At 33.7% G+C, this 22254-nt stretch overlaps 1 protein-coding gene across 4 annotated transcripts in view; it reads right to left on the bottom strand.

Annotated features, from left to right (window-relative positions):
• Nucleotides 1-22254, bottom strand: part of LOC132701606 (GTPase-activating Rap/Ran-GAP domain-like protein 3) — a 153968-nt gene that overhangs the window by 49728 nt on the left and 81986 nt on the right. Inside the window, exon 1 of one of the 4 annotated variants that reach the window (XM_060669689.1) lies at nucleotides 20949-21071. The exons of 2 other annotated variants lie outside the window; for them this stretch is intronic. The gene's annotated coding sequence lies outside the window, so the exon portion shown is untranslated. Of the gene's footprint in view, nucleotides 1-20948; nucleotides 21072-22254 lie in introns of those variants that run through there. One more of the 4 variants, XM_060669690.1, reaches the window with a different exon arrangement.

Raw genomic sequence — 22254 nt, 5'->3', positions numbered from 1 at the left:
GGCAAAGTATCAATAAGGAAGAAATTTATTCTTCCGTTGTCCGATATACATCCATTGCTTACTGTGGCCGCCGAATTTGATTTGGACAGTAATAAATTCGATGATGATCTAACAGGGAAAATTCATATATCACAAGAAGGAGATGCCTGAGACTAAAATAGGTGAGTAGAGTCTAAAATATTTGCTTTATGGTCCTGCATTGAAAAATAATCTAAAAATTCAAGTAATGTCTAACTTTAAGATGAGATAAATAATGGCATTAGAACAAAATCATTAGATCTAATATATGTTGAAGAAACCTAACCTGTGAAATTGTAAAACTGTTGCTTCCAAAAACTGAAGAAGGAATTGAAAAGATGTGGCAAATCCCATATCAAGATTTTGTCCCAATTCACTAACAATTTATTGGTGTACAGGGTGGCCCATTTGAAATGCTCCTATACCTTATCTCAATAAGTACGACACAGGAAAAATTGTTAAATACACAAAGTGTTTGACCCTAAGTGTATATTTTATTTATATTATTTTTATGTTGTGCCATCTTTATATATTTAAATATTTTTAAAAATTCTAATTACTCGCTTGATTTTGAGCATTTTTTGTCATTACATAGCATACGAAATTTTGAGCGATTTTTGAGAAAAATGAATGAATGGAAACTAAAATAGAGAATTTGTATTTTGGATAGATGTAAGTGGTTAATATTTAATACTTTGAGCTATATATGGAGAGAATATGTTATACAGATTGGTCACAAATAATCATAAATAAATGTTTTTTCTAATTAATCTAATCTAAAATCTCAATTTTTGTAAATGAAGCACCTTCTATTTAGCAAGTTTGTTGAGTGTTGGATTTAATCCTTCCTTTGATGTATGCAGCTTCTACTAGAAAAATTGGCACTTTAGGCAATTTTCTGAAACAACTGGTGTATTTTATTTTTAATCTAACTAAACTATATTCTATTCTAAGTTGTTTTTAACATTAATTGATTAAATTCAATCATCAACAAGTAATGCAAGTAAATAAAACTTATTACTAATTACAAAAGATAACGCCCATTTTTGGTTAGTTTTGCAACCCTATAAGTAGATTAGAAAATTCATGGGCAGCCAAAAGACAAACCACAGTTGTTCCATCTACAAGCCTAAAGCGTTTGGCTATGTGTGCGAAGCTCTATGACCTCCGAGTTTAACAGCAGAATTGGAGGATTGTTCATGGCTCACAACTATCTATTGACAATCAAAGAGCGCAGCATCTGACAATGCTCGGACGAACGTAGACGTGCGATAAAGAAAAGAAAATTAAATTAATCTGTGGCAGACTTTCAAGTAGCAGTTTTTTTGACTAAGGCAGCTGATTAGTTTATTTTAAATAGATTTACTGTTGAAACTAGAATATTAGTTTCGATAATCTTTGTTTCAAATTTCAAAATTCACTACACTGTACACTACTGAGGACTGTTACTCAGAAAGTAATTTCATTCTTCAAAATTTAGAGACGAGAAAACAACAACAAACGTATAAGTTGGATTACTTTGATGATAATAGATTAATTAAGAAATGCAAGAATCATGAAGTGAAAATACTCTGTTCAAAGTTTTAAGTGTTATAGCAAAAAAAAAAGGAGTGATGAAACCTGAAAGATAATTAGCTCAGTTTAGATGTAGTATTCACTGTCCAGAGGGTCGAGTCTCAATTAAACGAGAAGCGCCCAATAAGGTCGCAAATATTTTGTCTATCTAGTCTATTTCGTGATGAAGGAAGATCATCCGTTCTAGTGGTGAGCGCTGCTTCCTCAGTCGAGAATTCGGGTGCAACAGTTGGAATGAAGCCAAAGTCGAATGAGCGATAATTTTAGTCGATATCTCAAATTGACAAATACATACTTAAAATTTGTATACACGAAATCGACAGCGACCGGAAAAATGATAAAGATTGATCAACACTGCGCGAAAGCAATAATAATAAAAATGCATAAAAAAGATATACTTATGTATTTAAAGCCGCGTGACGTGACATTAATGAGGTCACCTAACCCCTAACCTTTGTATAACGCACGTTCGATACAGTCAGGCCTCTCTAAAGATTAGATAACCTTAAAAATCGAACTCACTGGCGGTAAAACGGTATATAGCGTTGAAAAATTATTGCGCTTAAAAATTCACTGCCCAATCAGCAGTAAAACAGTTTATTCCTAGCATAATTTGATTTTATTGTCCAGGGACTGCTTCCGTCTGCAAACGGCACAACACTACGCGAAAATCATTAAATGTTTGTTGTTTCTGTGTAAACAAAATACACTGCACCTGAGCTGTATATTCGTGCACTAACAGACTGGTTTGATAATTTAGTGAGTTATGCTGAATTTCAAATTTCTCAAAACGTTGGAATTTGTGCAACGTTGCTCTTTATATTTAACCGTCTAGGTAGTTATCAATAGGGATTGTCTGCGCTAATAATATAAGCATACTCTAATAATACAGTTACTTTTGAAGTTAACATAAAGAAAACATCAATAAAAGCTGTTGAAGATACGCAGGCGCATTTAAAATTCCACTTTCAACCAATAAAACCTCGCGGCCTTCAACAATCAACAGGGTTCATCAAATCGACAATTCTCAGTTTAGCTGTGGCATCCACTAGGTAGTATTTTCTCAAAATAGGCCCAAATCCTAATAAATTCTCAGCGAATATATGAGTGGAGGTTAGTGTGTGAACTATGAGGATATGCGCGAAAGCTCATTCTGTTCTGTGATGGCATCAATTTTCCTATATGGCTACATGGATTTAACTCATAGGGTTTATAGGGCATTCTCCGTGCTTAGATTTTACATGTTGCCAATTCAGGTAAAGAATTACTCAAATAATCAATTGCCCGTGTAGTGTTCTTTGTTGTCGATCAATCGTCAAAAATCAAAGAAGTAGACCCATGCTAGGCAGCCTTTTCTAATAATTTGAAACTCTACTTGAGAGAAGGCACCTTAAAGCGGTCAATCAGTGGTCTTTCAATCAAGGTTATTATATTGTTAGGATTAATTTTAGCATTAAACGGTTGTTTTCCCTTTTTATTCTAATTACTTCGTTTTCCCTCTAAATTTGTGTACTGACTTTACTTGCCGAAGCTTCTGAAAGGTGAAATCCCAGTGATGTGTTCTATTATTTAAGGATAATTAAGGTAATCGAACTAGAATAAAGTTAATTATTGTTGCTTACAAAAAATAATTCCCAGAATGTTACTCCCTTTTTAAAAAAATACGCTACTTCTGGATATAAAAATATCCTCGTTCGCGCTATAAATAATTTATAGCGCCGCTTTATACTTTCCATAGTCATTAAAAAAAAGTAAGCACCGGGAGGGGGGGAGGAAATATTTTTCCAATAATTCAAAAAACTAATGGATCATTTCGTCGCCGAATAATAAAAGCGATATTAATCACTTTAAAATATCGAAATAAATAGCGTAAACGTCGCCGACATTCGCGAACTTAAAGCTTTAAATAAATTGAAATTCCCCTAAATCCTATTTACCTAGAAATTTTCAGTTGAAAGATACGGAATTTTCACGCATATTTTACACTTTTACGGCGGCACAAATATTCCGCAAACCCATAATTTATTACCTGAAGTTAGATAACAAGTTTTATCGCACGCCAATTCACGTAGTTAAATACGACCACCGAACTTCCATTTATTTTCATCAAGAACTACAGAAACACACATAAAGAAATATAGAGCGAGTGCGAAAGCATAGAGAAAGAAACAATTCTTTCTATGTGTGAAAGTCTCAGCGAATTGAAAACTGTTTTCCAATTTATATATTGAAAAAAAATTTTAGGCTCTAAATTTTTTATTTTACAGAGGCAAATTACATACAGTGTTGTTAAATATTTCGAAAATATATTTTTGAAGAAGACTTTGATAGATTGGAAACAACTGTAACGTAAATCATTAGCTTGGTAGCAATAAACTGAAGTGCTACTAAAATTAAAAAGTGGTCTTTTCTATAGCAGTAACTTATCTGCTTTAAGATTCTGTTAAGGTGTATCTCATAACTGTCATGATCTCTTAAGAATTGCTTAATTCAACGTATCAAATTTTTTATCCAATACTACTTTTTGCAAGTTATTGGAGGGTTGTAAAATCCTGTTTATATTTTTCCCACAAAAAAATCTAAAATTGCTTCTACATTTTTACACAACTTTGACACTTGTTGGATAATAGTCATCGATCGATAATACATTTTCAACAATATAACTGCTTATTTCTTTCTCACCTTTAAGATGTGATGGGCTATACTCCATCCATTCACTTTAACGCTGTAAAATACTAATATTTTTCTGCTTTTTATTGCAGATCTCTGTATCTGTTAAAGTTAAATTAAAAATGTTAAAAGTTCTCCACCCTCCAGCTGCGTCACGTTATATGAGAATTCCGAATTCGGAAGTGCTTCGCTCCTTTTTTAACGTTTCCGACAGTATCTCTGCAAAAATACGACGTTATTGTAAATTCCGGAACTTTACTTCTTCTAAATTACACACCCGAAATTTTTTGGAGGTCGGTTTTTAAACATTATGTTTGAATTACTGTTCCAAGTGTGGATAGGGTTAGCGAATATGTTGTACAAAAAAATGGATGTTTCTGTTAGTTCTTGTTCTCAATTAGTATTTAGATTAGTATATTAGAAATTAATGAGAGCTGTGAAAAAATGACTTAGAACTTATTATGAGTTTCAAAGGGAATATGTTTAACTCATAATTTGATCCACTTCAACCCCCTCTCCTATGTGCCGTCTCTCTTAAGGTTGGAGACCAAATGTTACAAAATAATGTGTTAACATTGGTGTGTGTCCAGTCTCTGATGTTTCTGAGCCACTATTTTTTCTTTCTGCCTATACATCTCTTATCCTCAATTTTGCCTTCCTGGATTAGCCGTAATTGTTCATACTGTTCATCGCGCATTATGTTTCCAAGGTAGGAAGTTTTTCTAATTTTAGTGAGACCAGTCAAAAGAGCGCGGATGTTCACTCTCGTCAGAACTTCTGCTTTGGTTGTCCTAGAGGTCCAGCTGATTCGAAGCATTTTTCTGTACATCCAAAGTTCAAATGCATTAAGTTTTTTCATGTCTTCTTGTTTTATTGTCCATGTTTTAGATGGGCATTTCAGGGTTCTCAGTCGAACTAGTGTGGATAGCTTGAGGTCGCATAGCAAGTTGCGTATTTTCAGGAATCCCGGCTCTTATAATCTCAATTCTCCTTCCAATCTCCTTTAAGTGGTCTAGATGACTATTGAACATTGAACATTTTGAAGAATTTCTCTATTGAGAGTTATCTGCGTATTTGGTACGCCCAAAAACCATTGTTTTTGGTTTTGTGGTCTTTATCTCTAAACCCCCAACTTTCGTCAGTCTGTTCATCAATAATTGTAGGTGTTATCCGCATACCTGATGTTACTGATAATTATGCTTTTTGCGTCTTCTAGTCGGTCTTGCAGGGATTAAACAACAAATGAGATAAAATACAGCTTTGGCGAACTCCTATCTCTATATTGATGTAGTTGGTGTTAGCCTTTTCCAGTCGAACACAACCTCGGTGGTTGCAGTAAAGAATACATATTTGATTTTTCAAAGAAATTTCGACAGACTACTGTAATACTATTTACAGAACTTCTGAATTCCTCCTGCGTCGGTTTTTGCTGAGTCGCACTTGCTGACGTCCAGGAATCCAGAAGTTTTGAAAAAAATAAGGAATATTTAATAAGTTTAAAGATAGACAAAATGCCGATAAGGCCTCGACGTCAACGCGCTGTCAAAAGTTTCAAATCTGATGCTGAAATTGTCATGTTGGTTAGTTTCATTTAAAAATTTGCGATATGAAAATTTTAAGAGAGAAAATTTTCTGTATTGATAAGTTAAGAAATACTAAATTTTAAATGTCCATTTTTGCTCGTCTTTCCGTTATTTGTTGTGTAGATAAAAAATAATTTTAGAGAAATTTAATTTCGAAACTAAGCAATTTGTCTTTGGATTTTACTTATTTTATTTACCCAGGGTTTCTTAAATACTTCATGTACTTCAACGATACCGACGATTTTCGTCAGTGGATTGAAAATATTCAGAGACACGCTTTCCGATTTTGATGGAAATTCAGTAGAGTTTAATATTATCAAATATCCATTAAAAACGTCGATGTAATTTTCTTTGTTTGGCACAATTAATTCTGCGATTATTGTCTTTGCCTGCGTGTAGCACAATAGGTTTTAATCAAGTTTCTTCGGTCTAAACGGAGTATCAAATAGTCTGAAAGACCTGATATTTCCTTCAATTACAATAGAATTTTCTCGCTAAATTTCTACCCAAATCCCTCTTTATGTTCGGCTCTTATCGTTGAACATAACATCAGTGAGTGAGACGGGCGAGAAGTTTATTTAATTACTTTCAGGCCTTGGGCGCAGCATTGGATTATTTACAACCGTCTTGAGAGTAGCTAGTAGAATAATAGACCCTTTCAAAAGTATGTAACGAATTTTGCCCCCTAACCGTTAACTGAAACGTAAAAAAATCAATTAGATTTTCCACGATACGAATAATTTCATCTACTAAAACCTTCATAAGAAAACCTAGTACATCATTTTCAGAAAATGGGAGAGAAAAAATCAATATCGATTGTCGATCTGAGAAATGCTTCGAAAAAAGTGTCATACAAATTTCTTGTATAAACTGAGACTTTCTGTCTAACAGAGTGTTTAAGTTTTTCCTGACCCGCTTTATATTAAATGAAGAAAAACTTTACATTATATTTATCTCGAGAGCGCGTCTTCCTCATTTGTTGGCATAAACCAGAAAATTTTAATAACGAGTATATTTATAAAACAAAAATGGAAGAACACTATAATATCTGTTATAGGAAGATGAACGAAAGCTTGAGGAACTTGCGAGGAGTGTTCCATCAGCTTCAAGACTTCCCACCTAAACATTGACAGATCTTCAGAAGCATCATCACTTCACGGCATCGAAGCTTTTTCTATAAAGCCATCAAACAATTTTATATGAAAATTCGTTAGAGCACACAATGGAAAAGAGTGAAAAAATTAAATCAAGTTTTTAAAAAAATATTCAGTTTAAAAGCTTCATAACATATATTTCAGCATATTAGCGCGCGATACATTTGTCTACGTAATTGCGCATGTAATTAGATATTAGTTTTAGTTAGTTTCCATTTGTATAAAAAGTAGCGTGAAAGACTAGTTTTCGATAACCTTTAATCTCTTGTACTTATGTAACGTTGAAATTGTATTTTTTCTATTCCCGTCTGTAAAATAGTTCATTATACACCGATTTAGCATGCGGATAGCGTCATTTTACCGCATCAGTTTCGTTTCTCATTTATTATTATTATTTTTCCCATTAACTCGTGACTCAAATGCGTTTACCGCACTTGTAGTAAGGTCCTTTAATAAAGTGATAAACATTGTTACTTTAATTTAGCAATATTGGTATAAGGCAGTAGAAACTTCAATGTATATATATTAAACTCGAAAAGTATTAAAAGCATTGTCATGACGGGTTTCTTTTGGGTCAAAAATTTACAAAAAAAAATCTAAAAGAAGAAAGTCCATATAAAAAAACTTTGATATTTAATTCTTTTTGGTAGTACTTTTCCTCTCATCGGTCCTGGACCACCGTGCGTTCAATTTATCTTGATAACATTTTAATTGGCTGTAACTTTTTTATTTTTTGAGATATCAAGGTAAACAAAAAACGAAATGTAGGGGTAGTAGCCAAGTTTTTTTCTAAGTGTCTTATATAAGAAACACTATCAATTTTCTGGCATACTCCATACTTTTTAAATGGAACACTCTGTATATCACATATATGTTTAATAGAATATCTTATTCCGATTACAATGATGTAACACACTTTATATTTTAGTCCACTTGTTTTTGAAAAATCGGCAAAAATAGGAAATTTTTATATAATTTCTAAGAGTGCCCAGACTGACAAATAAAAATATGTTTATGTTTGACATATTAGTACACAACGTTGATAGTTGAACTATTGTCCAAGTCATTATTGTTAAAATGCTTTTTCGCGAATTTAGCATCTGTGAATGGAGTGATATGCTTTAAGTATATACTTTCTCAATAATAAATGTGCAACTGCAGCTCGTCGTCAGTATATTAGACTTAATCCAGAGCGATGAACTCCTTGAAAACAGATATTTCCAATGCTGGCAAAGTAACGTATTAAATGCTAAAAAGGTATGCCGGAATCATAATGTTATAAATGAAGAAAATAAGGCAAACCTTTTAGGATTCTATGAAGCACGTCCAGTTTCCTCTATTACTAGAGTATATGAAGAGACAGCTATTTCTCTGGGATCAATCCACTCAGTTTTGAAAGAATGTAAATATAATGCATTTAAATTTCGTGAAACTCGAAAACTAAATGCCGAATAATGTTAAAACAGGATGCAGATTTGTTTGGATTTTTTGAATAGACACAATGAGAATAATAATTTTTTGAAAAACAGTTTATGGACTGTAATGTATTGTAATTGTAATGACAAAATACGCCATGTTGGTGTTTAAACAATCGCAGGCAAATACATGAAATAAGAATCCAGGGGTACCAATCAATTAATGTATGCTGTGGTCTCATAGATGGGCATGTTTTGGGTCCGATATTTATAGATCAAAACTGAACTGGAGAACACGATCAAATAGAACGATGTATAGAAGATTTACCGCTAAATATATCAGCTATGATTATATAGCAGGAAGACGGTGTCCCTCCTCACAATGTTGTGCAAGTTAAAAATGTTCTTAACATGTAATAACCCAGAGGTTGGATGGGGAACAACGGAACTATGGATTGGCCAGTCAATAGTTCGAACTGAACTTTAATGGATTTTTTCTTTTGGGGACACATAAAAAAACATGTATACAGAACTCCTTCTAATAATGTCGTGGAGTTTCGGACAATCCGGAAACGTCAATAAATGCAAGACAATTAGAGCGTATGAGAAATGTGTTCAGGAAAGTGGTGGTCATATACAGCAGTATTTAGAATAGTTAAAAAAAATTTTTACTTTAGTGTTTCTTGTCATTTTTAGTGTTTTTGTTCTACTTTAATTTGTAATTTATAATTTAAATTCTTGATAACATTCATTAATAATGGCCATGTTTTAGGTAATTAGTATCCAAACAATCTGCAAATTAGGTTACCAATTCCGAGAGATCTGAAACGCGGAAAAAGCCGTTTTTCCCAAATTCTAAACGACGCTTAATTAACCGCGGTAAATTTTCACGTCGCCTGGTTTTCCTTTCGTCGTTCGCGGTTTTGACGTGCGGCACTGCTTTAAAATACTGTAAAATTGGCTTCCGTTTGTAAAATTCGATCGATTTGCCTACGGACGAATGAGTATATTCGAAACATTCCATTCACGTAGGCGGCTAACTGCAGAGAACGGTTCATTCTACATTTTCAGTTTTTTCTTTTGTTTACTTTTATTTAAAACATGTTTGCTTTCTAATTGTACACTGTGGCGTCTAACTCAATACCCAATTATTACTATGTCAAAATTTAGAGAACACACATCTCGCCTAAGAGCAGAAATAATATGGTTCACGAAGGAATCGATAATTCGAAAAGGAACAGGAGTTAGAGCCTATAAAGTCCGGATGCAAATTCAAATGTGCATTGCTGTAACCAAGTCAACAGCAGTGTTCCTTCGAAGCAGCAACACGATTGTGATCCACTCTAATAAAAACAATAAAACAATCTCCAAATTAGTTTTGGACTGATGTAATCCACTAAGCGAGATAGCAAAGCCATCATAAACAACGCAAATGATTGGACCAGAACCGCCTACTAGAGTGATTAAAACCATTGTCAAAACAGTATTCTGGTATTCAGGCCAAAAGTGGGTAGATACGCAGAGACAAAGACATGCCAAGTTCCAGCGGTAAAAAATTCAGCAGCTTGGCCATTAAAAATGCTGTAAAAATAATGTTAGGTCCAGCGCAGACCACATATGCGTCGAGCGGAGGTGGAACAAAAAACTGAATGGAGATTCTGTTAAGAAAAACATTAAGCATTTACGTTGTTTTTTGGAAATGTAAGGGTTTATGACTGAGTGATAGGCATGACTAAACTAAAGTCAACAAACTTCACAAGAGATAAATGTCAATAGTTGCGGGGGACTCAAAATAGATCATATGGGTCACGTGTACAAACAGCTTTTAATCCTACCAAGATTTTGGATGCAATTGTTACAATGCCTAATTACCATTAACAAATAAAAATTATATGAAAATTTAAAAAAAAATGCAACTTTTGCTAAGACATTTTTACGTTTATTTATCGTTTAAAACGTTTAATAAATTCTTGAAAATGCAATTCTAATACTCTATATAATATATCGCACTTCCTCTTTATAACGAGCGAGTGATCTTGTAATTGTAATATTTGAAAAACCCGAAGAAGAAAAATATAAAGTGGTCAAAGCTAGATTTCATTTATGCAATCAAAAAAGTGTCTCAGTTGAGAAAAGCAATCAATCAAAAATACGCTCGTCATGACTGATTTCCGTCCAAAAGCGCAGAAGACTCTAGGCGATTACTTTTCCTCCGTGCCACGGCCAGGTGAACTGCTATATAAAGTGTGGGCGGCTCAAAATTGCCAGCGAATATGATTTCCAGCTTTTATATGCCAGCGGTAATTTTGCTGCCTCGGTTTGAGTCCGTTGACCCTTTTCCAGGAATGCCTAAACAATGATCTGTTATATTGTAACACCGGTTACAATTTAGCCGGCGGTTCGGGGCGGCAAATCGATATGTTGAGCCATAATTTGTCATTTGCTGTTTTTTTTTGTTTCGCTGAAATGGGAACCCGTCACCCTAACAAGTCTATATAGACTGCTCTATTGTCTCTGAATGTGGTTGTTTTCATTTATGCGAAATGTTTTTTTTCCTGTTGAATGTAAAATTATACGGTTAGTTTTTGAGATATACGTGAAGATATGTTTACAATTATAACAATAAGATTGTTAATGTTGACAACCATATCATACCTGTATAGTTACTAGGAAATACCATATTGGATTGTTCAACTACTTTAGCGATAGTAATAAAGTGACTGCCAAAAAATACCAAAATCCCAAAATGTTAGCCCCGTTAATTTTTGCGATAGTACTCCAAACTAACAACGTCACACAGAGATTACTTATTTGCATTACATATTGGCAGCGACAGTCGAGCGGCTATCCAAGATCTTACATTAGTGATTCTATCAATCTCGTCTGGGTCCCCGCTCATGTGGCTGTTCAGAGCAACGAGACTGACAGACTGTGGGAAAAGGGGACCAATAACCAATAACACAACACTGCTGTCTAAAAAGGTATATTTTTATCATTGGTTTGGGCGACGACAGCAAATGGAGTTTGTGTCTGGACCAGTAGGATATTCGAATTAATATCGGAACCAGCTGGGCATCAGTACTATCCAAACTCACCAGAATAGAGGTACTGTACTTCCTGGAGAGTACAGTAGAGCGGAAAATCTGCATGCAGCGCGCTGGTCGTTAGGGCAGGGGCCTACCAGAGATAAAATATGAATAGGGACTACGTCATAACTCAACCACAACGTCATACTCAAAATTATGGGAAAATTAGTCAATTGCAGAAGCTCCCATTTCACAGGTATTTAAAGGATACAGCTTAAGAATATATTTAGTATGGGAGTTCCATGATCGTTATGAATGATTAAGATCTATATACAGAGAGAATCTGCATAATAGAGTTATTTGTGAAAAAGGACTAATTAAATTTCCTTGAATTACTTTGGATATAGTTTCAATTTGAATGTCTCGTGCTTTAATGCTCTGGGTCTGTGATGTTTAACAAACAATTCGTAGATTCCTAGAGTATTCAAATTCACCCTCGAAGAAAAAATGTATCATTACTCCTGAATAAGAGTTTTAGAGGCTATGTTTTTTAGTCCTAACACATTGAGTCGAAGCTTGCACTCTGATGGTCGCTGCAAGTAAAGCAGGCATGCTATGAGAAGAAGGGATTCTAAATTTTATCAAAGAAGTTTTCACACTTCCCACACATCGTGCTAAACCAGATATATGACTCGTTTCAGTGGTAAAACAGAAGACGGTGGAAGAAGTCCACTATCGAGGCTAGGAAGCATAAGACATTAGACCGGAGTGACATCTAGAGATTTAATTCGGGTTGCTCCAAATAAAATCAGAAAAATCAGATGAGCCAGAGTAGTGGCGAAAGTTTTCTGCAGATATTGCACAAGAAGAATAAGAAGTTAGTTCCTTTATTTCTTAATCAATATATATGGCCTGGCAGAACAACAGATGTCTAATGGCGCGTTTCGGGACTAAATCTCCACCTCGAAATGTAATACCCGCTTTAGTCGAAGCGAACATATTTCCTACAAATTTGTACCTGTCCATTTCCGTTTAAAATAAATTACTCGGTGGGAAATTTCGCGAACCGTTTTAATCGCGAGAATTATTAAAGTGGACTTGAATATATTGGGTTAAGTGGGACGGTTACATTTATTCGGTTAATTTAGGGGTTTTCGGAAATTTAATTCCTGAAAAGCTTTTTATTCGGCATAGTAACAATAAAAAAAAACTTTTTCTCGATAGCCAAGTGAAAATATTGAACAAATTGGAATTAATCGTGTTGGACACAAAAGATGTTTCGCAAGGGTTTTTGGGGATTTGCTATGTAAATTTTACCCGAGAATGCTTAGGAAAACCTTATAAGTTTACCGGGAATTTAGACCTTATCAAATGGTTTTTTGTTCACTGCGATTCTTGCAGTAACCAACGAATTGACTTTTGCAATTTGGACATATTCAACATTTTCCTTGTAAAATTTCTCATTGTTTGTCGTGAATTGAAATTGCTCCAGGTATCTGCACCGAGCATACAATAATTAGTTTCCAGTTTATCGGGCAAAGTTTCGATAGAAATTTAACAACTGGCCTGTCTGGTGCCAAGGTCGGCTGCTTTTGTCATTTCAAATAAAATAACAGTTGGTTTCGATTTCGTGAGGATAATGTGGTTGCAATAAGGCATTGATAACATAAAACTAGGTCAGATACTTAGACAAACTAGTTAACTCATATTCCAGTTTCGTGATGTGTGGATTCAGATTGTAAATTTTACTTAAACTTTGTTACTACTAACTTAGAAGATGATGCACAATAGTTATAGAAGTGAGAATATTTTGAATGAAAAATATATTTTTATGTATTGTAAAGTTGCAAAGCTATTCATCTGAAATCCAATTAAATTAAAAAAAATGTTCAGATTTTCATAGTTTCGACACCGCGCCTTTATCAAATACAAAATATGACAATATTCCGACATCTATATATATATAATCAGGTAGTAATAGTTTCTTAATTACCGGTATAGGGTTATAAATTGAAATTTAACAAACGAGAAGCATTTAAATCCAATTGGTCACTAAGCAATAGGTTCCAATATCTCATTTTATTAATCTCCATAGCATCCAACAAATTTAGTTTTTTGCTTTTTGTTTTCATTATGTAAAATATCAAAATTATCGTCAAACTAATTCCGAGATTCCGCACTTGTATTTTTAGGCGCTCTTTTATGTTCATTAATGCGTTTCGTAAATGTTCTACCTGTTTGTCCGATATAAATTTTGGGACACGCTTCACATTTCAACTTGTAGATTCCGGACGTTTGAGTTTTTCGTGATTTAGTTTTATTATTTTTAAAAAATCTTTTTAAAAATTTGGCTTCGGTATTTCATATGCGATAGATAGAGTTCCGAGTTATTTGAAAATGTTTTTTAGTTATAACCTTATCTATCAAATATCTATCAAAGAAGGTTCGTAACCATTGTTAAATGCTATTTGTTTTATAATATTTAATTCTTTTTCAAAAATTTCTGTAGAATGTGGTCGTCTTTGAATCAAAAAATAAAAGGCAGCCATTTTGTGCTTGTGAAGGTTATTTGAGTTACTATGAATTACAGTGTGTGAGGGTTTATGGTCAATGGAAAAATCTAATCTGTTCTGTAATTTAGTTATTGTTAAGTCCAGAAACTTTTTAAAAGTTATTTAGTTCCGTCTCTGTGGTAAAAATTTTATACGATTCAAAAAAGATTGCAGTTGTCTTTCCGTTCCAGTGAAAAAAGCAAAAATATATACGTATCCATACCACCCACAAATCGTTTACTCAATTTATGTTTACTTATGATATTTTCTACACAAAATATGATAAAAATTTCTGCAAGTAGTGCACTACGCGGGTTTCCCATAATTAATCGTTCTTTAGTAATATAAAATTGAAACACTTGCCAGAATATTGTCTATTATTTTTATTATGTCAATCGGTGGAATGCTAGGAAATAGATTTTGGATGTCAAAGGAAACGAAAATTGCTTTAGGAGGAATTTTAATGTCTTTAACCTTATTGATTAGTCCAACGAATTTTCGATAACGCAGCTAGGTTTAAAGGCAATATAATATTCTAAAATGTTTATTAATTTTGGTGAAAGTTTAATTGATGCTGCTGTTACAAAAGAAACCATAGGCCTAATTGGCATACCTTCTTTGTGTAATTTAATTGAAGAATATAATTTTGGAGGTTGAGGATTTATAATTAGTAATTTTGTAAATGCCATATTATTTTGGGAAGTCTTATTTTTAAGTGATTTTACCATGTACGTATGTGAAAAATCCTGGAATTTTGCTATTAATTGCAAGTTGAGATTTTATTAAATTAGCTAATACGTGTTTGTTTACGATTACCGCTAATAGCAACTCCTAAAAAATTTAACTCCTTATTGACGTTTGAGTAAATTAAAATTGAAGTTGAAATCCTTTTCTAGTAATTCTCTCTCTCTTTCTCAGAAAATTTAGTATTCGTTAAATTGATAAACGTATTGTAAAATTTAAGATTAGAAGAGTTTGAAATGACTGCATTTTAATAAGTTTTATTAGATTGTCCAACTTCGATTTCTTTCTTAGATACTTTTTGTCAATAATGTTTTATATGCCATTCTAAGATCTAATAAATCAAATTTTATGGGATTAGGTCTATGAGATAATGAATAATTAACAAAACCATTTTGTCTGTTGAGTTGGGCTGTTTTTCTTGCAGCGGGGCTGTTGTGGTTGGTTCGTAGGTTCATAAATTTTGGATTTACTTTGTTTTGTAAGCAAAGTAAGTTGAAAAACCAAATGTTTTGAGTATATATCCGACATCACAGTAATTTTAAAGTACCAAATATTTTGTATTTGATAAAGGCACGATGTTGTCGAAACAGCTGTCATAAAGTAATAAATAACTGTGGAAGTCTGAAAATTTTATGTTGCAATTTAATTGTGTTAAATTGATTTTCATTAAGTAAAAGCCACCTTAGTTCAATTCATCTGAAATCAGCGCCTCTCCCTATAAGTAGTATATTCGCCAGGATTCAGCACCCAGCGGCATTCCGAAAGAGTGCGAATAGAAAATCCGTATAAGTGCATTTATTAAGCAGACCAAATGAATTTCATCCAAGGTAATTTTGAAACTTGAAGGACAACTACAAATATACTACTTAAGTATTTTTCTACTCCTGTCTGTAAAATACCTAATTACACACCGATCTTCGGTTCCTACAGATCCAAGTCGCTTCGGATATTGCCGGGATATTACCGCACCAGTTCGGAAGCAATTGGATGTTTTCGGAGATTTTACTCGTGAGTCAAATGCCTTTTACCGCATTTGTTGCATAATATACTATCAATTTTATATACGTGTTTATTATTCGAACGAATACACACGACTGGACTTCCTCTAGGACAGTCAATAGAGATTTTTGTGTGACAAAAAACCGCCAGCGAAAATACTAAGAGATTGTCGAACATTCATTGTCCTCATTTCATTTTAAATTGCACAACGTTTCAGGCTACCCATTATCAAGTGTAGATTAATTTTTCGTTACCACTAGAAGGAGTAATGAAGCTACTGGTGTGGAAGATAACTATTATGCACAAGATGATGGCCTACCAATGGGTTCCTTTCTCTTTCCAGTGATAGAATATATACATGGAATGAATTGAACTGTTAAACCGCTTCGCTATGGTGACGATTCTTTCGTTGTTTGGAATGGAACCAATATAGAGCCAGCCTTTTTCAATCAGCTTAATGCATTACGGCCATTCATTAAATTTTTCCTTGAGAAAGAGAAGCAGGACTGTCTACCGTTTCCGAAAGTTCTAGTAAGTGTAAATAATAGCTTCATTAGTATTTCTGTACATAGAAAATCTATACAAACCGGCCAGTACCTGACCTATAAGTAAAATCATTCTAGGCAACGAAACTGGGAAAATTTAAAATATCGCTCTCCACAATATGCACTGAAATTGAGAAGCGGGATTACAAAAATAAAGCCAGAGACATGGACTCAAAAAACAAAGTGTATTTACTGGATACCCTGTGAATGAGGAGAGTCGTATATTGGAAAAACTAAACGGCCTTTAAATATAACAATAGAAAAACATAGGAAACGTACGTTGAAGGGTGAAACTCAAAAATCGGGAATTGCGAAACATGTATGGATAAAAAAACATCAAATGGTCCTAAGCTCGGGTCATTCATAACAAACCGGAAAAGCGAAAATGAAGTTTTAAGATTATCTTCAACCACCTTTGATAATCAATCAACAAATCAATCAATAAGACTTTTAACATTGAACATTCAACGCCGTGCCGACAGTAGTAGCGGTAAATGTAATGGTCTAATCATAGCCCTTCTACAGTATACGGAATAGCTGTTCGCCTGGGAAATCTCCCCTTTTTTCATGCAGATTCAAAGCAGATAGGAATATAAAGTTAACGCAAACTGTCAAATTAAAAAACGATTGGTATTAAAAGTTTCGGAATTTAATTAACGCTAGCGCCGTAGTGTATTCAAATGCAGCAACGCTATTTGAAGTCGACCTATAAACGCGAGATATTAATAAACCCGGGCAATTCGTTTAACAAGATCATCATTTAATGAATTAACAGGCAACAGATAAAATTGCTAAACTGGGACCTTAAATCTGTCATAATTCTAGAGCGACGGGAGTTTCGGGATTACAGGATCTCTGCAAACGGCAAACGAGAGATGGTGCTTGTTGTGTGAGCTGTACGGAAACGTGAGTGATTGAGTAAATAATCATTTTTTCGTCTCCAGTCCACGTCAATTTAGTTGGTTGGATTACAGTGACATATGTATTGCGGTTTTTGTTGTGGGATACACGAAGATATTTTCTTTTCGACATAAAATTTCTATAGGTCGGGTCATCCGTGTGGTTGCCACAACCCAAATATTTCTTCCAATTCGATGGCAGGATTTAAAATCTGATTTTTTTTTCGTGCATATAGGATCGCCAGATATTGTGGCAAAGTACTATATGGACGATTCCGTTCTGTTAAATTTTACTTAAAATTTCTAAGATTTGAAAACTAGACTTTTTAATTTTATTAAGCATAGTATTTACCTGTTTTACTGTAAACGTACTTCAAAGCGTCAAGAACGAGAATCAAATGTCAAAGTTTCCCTTCCACGGTACTCATTTATCCATGGTACTGACATAAAATAAATGTTAGTACTAAAATCATAGAAATTCTTTGCATCAACTCCGTGTTTGCAAACAGTACAAGTTTTGCTAGACGTTTCATAAGTCTCAAGGTGCCAATTTTAGAAATTCGTTAAATTTTAAAGACAAAAGTTATGGAAATGGAATTCAGTGTTAACATAAGACATTAATCAAAAAAGTGTCAATTTTCTTTCGTTTGGTCATAGAAATAAGAATTTATGAGGTAATTAGTTTAAAGCATTTATTGCGGCAAAAAATATTAAGAATTTATAGATAAATTTTATAAATGGACATGACACGGTACTGGAAATTAGCTGATATGTTGTAGGTTCTCTCTGAATGACAAATTATACTATATAAAAGATATGATAAAATATGTTAATGATTCTAAGTAACACTGAAATTTCGTTATTAGATTAATTAATCACCAGTGAGAACAAAAAATTCAAATAGATATATTTTTTAATGGAACACGTTGCACAGGGTAGTCCGTGAAATACTATTCTAGATTAAATTCTTGAAAATATTAATATTAAGCCAAATATGCTTTAGCAACATTTTGCTAGTTAGTGAAATATGGCATTAAATTTTAGTTCTCGAAATTGTTATTGCTTTATGAAAACTTGAAACATGAACCATGAAAACTTGAATTCGGATTACAAATAGTAGTAGTTCAGTAGTCATTAGGGTTATTTAGGACTATGGACTAGAAGTGAACACATTTACGTTGACATTAACGTTAATATTCATTAGTCAAAATAAAAAAAATTTTAACGTTATTTTAAAACGGAATAAAAATAAAATAAAATAGGTAAAATTAATCATTGAAATCAAACGAATATAGAGAAAAACAATAAATAAATTTTAACGCTCTGTATCTCACTAATGAGGGATATTTTATTAAGGCATATTTGGCTCAATATTATTTTGACGAGGTAAATTTAAGACTGCTTTTTGGCGCAACCATTATGGACTACCTTGTATATTTTTGTATATTAAGATTTCTTGAAGAAATGTTTAAATGCCACGGTGATTTTTTTTTTCAATGTTGATTGCAATGCGTCGTTGCCAAATAGAAAATTTACAAAAAAAATAATATTAGTATTACATTTTAGTTTTTTATTACTACGTTGCATATTAATTTACACTGTTTAAATCAATTGAGTTTCATAAAGCAAAGATCCCTGTATAGCTGGTCAGCTGATGGGTATGGAAGACAGATTTTATGGAACATTTGTTAAAATATTAAAATACTTATTTTTCAAAACCAATTAGCTATTGCGATTTTGCCGAGTAGTCCTTTGAAGAAGAAGATTGAAGATACATTTTAAAATAAGTACAATAGTATATTATACAAGTGCGGTAAACGTCATTTGACTCACGAGTTTATTTGACACGAGCGGAGCGAGTTTTTAATAAGCGAGTTAAAAAATTTACCGAACGTGTTGCATACTATACTTTTTCTACGACCGTTAGTGTTTGGGTACATTTTCGCAAAACAATACGAAAACATTCACTGACATGACCGTCAGAATTGACAAACGTCAAAATTCAAAGCGTGGGAAATATCTACGAAAACATCCGATCGCTCCCAAATCCGTGCGGTAAAATCCCGGAAATGTCCGAAGTGGCTCGGATTCGTGGGAAACGAAACTGACGTGGTAAAGTGACGCTTCCCGCACGCTAGATCGGTGGGTAATTAGGTATTTTACAGACAGTAGAAAAACAAAAAAATATGCTTTATTACCCGTATAGAAACAGTTACCTATTTATCTCGTTCGATTTTTATTCTCCCGGGGAGAAAAATATTTACCGGTTTATATTTGATGTCTGAAGCAAAATATTGAAACCTAATATCGCATAAATTGGGTAAAAAGAATCAAACGAAACATTTAATTTTTTACTCGCGAACAGACGGAAAACGCTCATAAATGGCGAGTACTAAAGAAAAATATAATTACCTAAAAGAAAAAGTATCAGGAAATAAAAACACTTGGAACATTCAACATGAGAAATAAAAGCTTTTCAATAATAATTTCAGAGAGGAACGCGACAAACGTTTTTTAAAACGTCACGAAATTTGAGGCGGATGACATTTCAGGGTCTTTTTGCTTTCACGACAAAGGCCTGGACTATTTATTACCGGGCTAGTGGATATTGTAATTAATTGTATAAATTCGCTGCTTGGATTTTGGAAAAGTTTTCAGTCTTAAATTTCAATTTTCAATTTCGTTTCTGAACTACATATATGACGCTCTTTTTGTGGAGAATATTTATTGGAAGTGGTAGATAGGGTAAAATTGTAAGAAAATACCACAGCTAAATTGAAAATTTTTGTGCTCACGATGCTGGCGCTTAAATATCCATCTTAGAAATTTTTTATGTTAAGTACTGAAGTAGAAGTGTTATTAGCGTAGATCAGGAATCTATATTCAATCTACAAATCACAAATTATAAAAAAAATCATTTGAAGAAATTGTTCCCACTTAATTTTAGGAAAATTAAAAATTATTTGGTTTATAGACGGAAAATGATTTGAACATTTTGTCCATAGAGATTTCAATTAAGTGAAGCTTTTTCTAAAAAAATGCATCTTAAAAAAAATGAAACTAAACAACGGACCAACATAATTTGTTCGAATATTAGGAATATACTATCTTATACAAAAACAACTTAATATTTAATTTTCAATAAGATGATAAAAATCGGATTCTTAATTGTCATTTTTTTTAAATTACTAATAACATCAAGCCAAATTAGAAATTATTCCTTGGAAGAAATATTTACAAATATTCATTGGTGTGGAAACCTTATTTTTTGGGAGAAAAATTTTAATATTTCAATAACGCATACATCAAATATGTGAAGTGTATATATATCAATAATATATAAGATTTGAAATAATGCAAGTTGATATTACTTTAGTTGAAAGAACTCCGAGCATTTAAGTTCATTATTCTTATTTATTATTTATTATTATCCCTAAATTTTCAAATTTTCGCTACTTATAATTTTGTAATATATGGGACACTCTGAATAAGCCTGACCATAGTTTGAAATTAGAAATATTGATCGCCAAACGTGAAATATATTCAGAAATTTGGAGATAAAACTTTAATGAATAAATAAAAACCGCGAAAATATATAGGGTGATGGATTGAAGACACCCTGTATATAATTTTCAGATAACTGTTAATTGATTTTTCAAATTATGGTAGGGACAAGTTACAGTTTAAGAATAACAAGAAAATCGAGTAATTTCAAACCAATATTCACCCCCCTTCAAGATTTCCGGTAAAATTTTAATAAAAACTTACGAAACACCGTTCGCGAAACCGGAGCCCCGCGGAAAGTAAGCCAAACTATTTGACACGGTTAAAGTGACGCGACGTCGTGCTCGAAATACCTTTACGGGTCTACGTTCGATGACCTTTAACCCCAATGTGTCGGATTCGACTGAGCGCCGCAAGAGCTTTCGCGCCATTTCATAGGTGCGTGGAGCTTGAGCTTTGCCGCCAAACTCGACGGGATTTGCGCGCGCTTTTCTACGCGGTTTTTCGCAATAACGCGTCTCCGCGATCGAAATTTAAAACGCCTATGAAATTAATCCCCAAAGTGATGTCTGAATGCTAACCCATTTTTTTTTATTATTATTTAATAATTTGTTAAGCAATGTAAATCATCATCAGATTATTAAAACAAAACAAATTAAATACACAAATTCGAGGCTAATTCACTGGTACAACAACGATCCAAGTTGCCTGCATGATAAGCTCGTACACGTAAAGGCCATGGCCAAGCGCGACGCTATAGAATAGAAGTTCAGTCGACAAAAGCTGCAGCTTACGGTCAATTTGTTAACAACTCTGACAATCTTGGTCGGAGCTGCTGGAAACTTATAAACAGTGAGAAAAACCTTAACCGCAATTATACGAATTTTAGTATTACTCGCAATCATTTCAACTTATATTTTTCTCAGGTGGAATCGAACATTACTGCCTAAATAAAGAAAATAAATTATCCAATGCTCTTTGTGAAAAGGTTATCAAGCCCCACGCGGCCGTTTTTCCTGGATCCGGTTTCCAGTGAATTAGTGTGATTGTGTGAGTGTGATTTTACATTTGAGTAATTCTAATTCTCTAGACGCTGACAACCTAAATCCAAAAATACAGAAATATACAGAACAGTTATAAATATGCGGGATTGTGCCACTACACAAGAAGGGAGATACCAACGTCCCCTCAAATTATAGACCTATTGCAATCATCCCTATAATCGCCGAAAAAAACATAAAAGATCGTTTACTGAACTATTTTGCAAAGCACAAACTCTTGCAAAGAACAGTCTAGGGGCGGAAGGTTCACCACGCATGCTCTGCTAAGTCTTGTCGGAAGCATTGTCGAGGGTTTTGACTCTGGTGAAATGGCTTTGATTGTGTGGATCATAGAGTGCTAATGCAGAAGCTCGAGTGGTATGGCATCCGGGGCATGCCTCACAGATTATTGCGCTCATACCTGAGGGGCAGACTTCAGTGTGTCGAAGAGAAAGGAAGATTCAGTAGTTCTAGCTTGCCGGTATCGTCTGGAGTGCCGCAGGGCTCGGTCCTCGGGCCCCTGCTGTTTA

The sequence above is a fragment of the Cylas formicarius genome, unplaced genomic scaffold, assembly GCF_029955315.1.
Source record: "Cylas formicarius isolate icCylForm1 unplaced genomic scaffold, icCylForm1.1 PGA_scaffold_4__25_contigs__length_36172078, whole genome shotgun sequence".
Taxonomy (NCBI): Eukaryota; Metazoa; Arthropoda; class Insecta; order Coleoptera; family Brentidae; genus Cylas; species Cylas formicarius.
Note: the sequence above shows the minus strand (reverse complement) of the source record. Positions and strands in the feature narration are given on the sequence as shown.